We start from the raw sequence: 2,273 nt of genomic DNA on the forward strand, positions 1-2,273 counted from the left end.
TGTGTGCTCTCCGCGAGAGGAGCCCTCACCGCTGCCCCTCCGGAAGGTTCTTCCACGGCTGGGTCAGTGACAAGAGCGGGAGTCTGAGGAGACCTGGGTGCCCTTCCGGTCCCGCCATCTCTCAGAGAGCGGCTCGGCCACCGCGGACCCTCTGAGGGGCACGCGGCGGCCGTGCCTCTGAGATGCCTGCGCCTTACAAGCGCCCGAGGGCAGACACTGCGCTGCCACCCGCCTCCTTCCGTGGAACTCTGCCACCCACTGAGCGGCCGGCGAGCGCCAGAGAACCGTGAGCCGGGCAGATGCGCGGAGACCGCAGAGTCTCGGGACGGCCCGTCCCAGGGCGCCCAGCGACGCCTCTGGGGGCAGGAGTCTCCCCAACGGCAGACAGAGGGAACACCCGCCCTCCCACAGACGGCCAGCATTTACCAGAACAGGATGGAAAGCCCCTTGGCAACTGGACAGCTGCCCACCCAAAAACAAAAACTGGCACTTTCTGTCCTTCTGATCTAAACGTGCCCTCGTCAGGCCAGGAAGCCGGAACAGTCAGCTGTGTGGGGACACGCACCCCCGAGCAGGGGCGCCCCGGAGCCCTCTGCTCCAGGGACTCGGGGCCCTCAGTCCCTCCACTCCATGAAGCAAGGGCTGCGTGGCGGCCCGCAGGTGGCCGCGGGGTCGGAGGAGGGCGAGGCCCGGGAGGGGGGAAAAGTCCCCTGAGCGCCAGCAGGACCTCTTCCCCCGGCCGGCCGGCGGCGTTCTCACGCTGCTGGGGGGGGGGGGGCGCCTCCAACTAGTCTGGGGAAGTGGGAGTCCCTCTCTGAGGCGCTCCCGACTTGTAAAACTGTCCCCTGGGCCCTAGCAAAGAAGGGGCAGGTTTGGGCAGGACACCTGGGCAGAGGAATGAGCCACCAGCAGCAGCGCCCGTGAGGCTCCCCGAGCTCCCCCCAGGAAAGGCAGGAGGAGCTGGGGGCCGGCGGCACTCCTGGCCTGTGACAGTCACGTCCAGAGCTGTCCCTGCCCCCAGCCCTCGGCTCGCCCCTCAGAACAAGGCCCCGAGGCCACAGTCCATGCTTCCGGGCCTCCTGAAATGAAAAGCAACATTCACTTGCACAGGCGTTCTAGAAAGCGGGTCATACTTTCTCACGGGGAGCCACAAGCCCACGGAGGTAAGGGAAACTGTTTGAAAAAAAAAGAGAAGGGGAAAGTGAGAGAAAGAGTCACAGAAGTGAAAACTGGAAAGATACCCGCGACACCATTGAATCCGGCCCCCTCTTTGTTCAAGTGAGGAAAACCCGAGGCCCAGGGGACCCCCAGCCCCGGCAGGCCGCAGGGTCATCTTTTACTGACAGCGGGGAGGAAACCGGGGTGGAGTCACGCGCAGCTCGGAGCGTGGACGGTCGGGGGCCTGGGCCATGCCCGGACCCCAACAGCATCAGCAGCATCAGCGCTCTCAGGGTTGAGGCAAGAAATGATTTACGGAGCCCTAACAAATTAGTTCCACCAAATGCCCAGCCAGGAAAAAATGTATAAGCCCAGTCACATGTTTATAACTTCCTCTTCCTGGATTTTGAGGTCATAATTCTCCCCATGGACATGCCCTATCTGCAGCTAATCTGCATCCCTATAAATGCCAGGGCCCGGCTGCCCAGGCGGAAGGAGATAAGTCACTGCCCTGGGCTCGCAGACATGGATCCCGGAGGGAGGGCGGGAGCTGCGCCCCTTCTCCCACACCTCGAGGGCGCCTGGGCCACAGAGCGCCCTCAGCCAAGACCACGGCCAGCGGTGCCATCTGGCTAGACTAGACCACCGCGTTCTGTCCCCGAGGGTCCTCCATCAGCCCAAGGACAGGCATACAGCCCTGTTAAGGACCAGCCCACCTCCTTTGAAGACCTTCAAGTGAGGGCAGAGGATGGGGGTAGGGAGGAGGGATGCCTGGATACATTAACAGTTCTGGAAAGTTCCGTCTCCACCTTCCGTCCCTGCACAGCTCCGAGGAAGGTCTGTCCTTGGCCTTGGGGCTCCCCGTACACCCACATGTCATGTTAGCCACGACGGACTCTGCTGCCTGGCCCCAGCTGGGCCAGAAGAGAGGGTCGCGCCCCTCGGGCTCGGAGCTGTCATGACCCAGAGCCAGAGCGCAGCCTGTGCCGCCCGCTCGCTCCGCGGCGGGGCTGCGGGCGGGCGATGCCGGAGGGCCCTGCCCGCCTCGGATGACGCCCATGCTGAGGTTTTCCGGAGGAACCCCGCAAAGCCCCAGGGGCCAGCGAGGCACAGAG

Source organism: Condylura cristata, unplaced genomic scaffold (genome assembly GCF_000260355.1).
Source record: "Condylura cristata isolate star-nosed mole 26May11 unplaced genomic scaffold, ConCri1.0 scaffold00039, whole genome shotgun sequence".
Taxonomy (NCBI): Eukaryota; Metazoa; Chordata; class Mammalia; order Eulipotyphla; family Talpidae; genus Condylura; species Condylura cristata.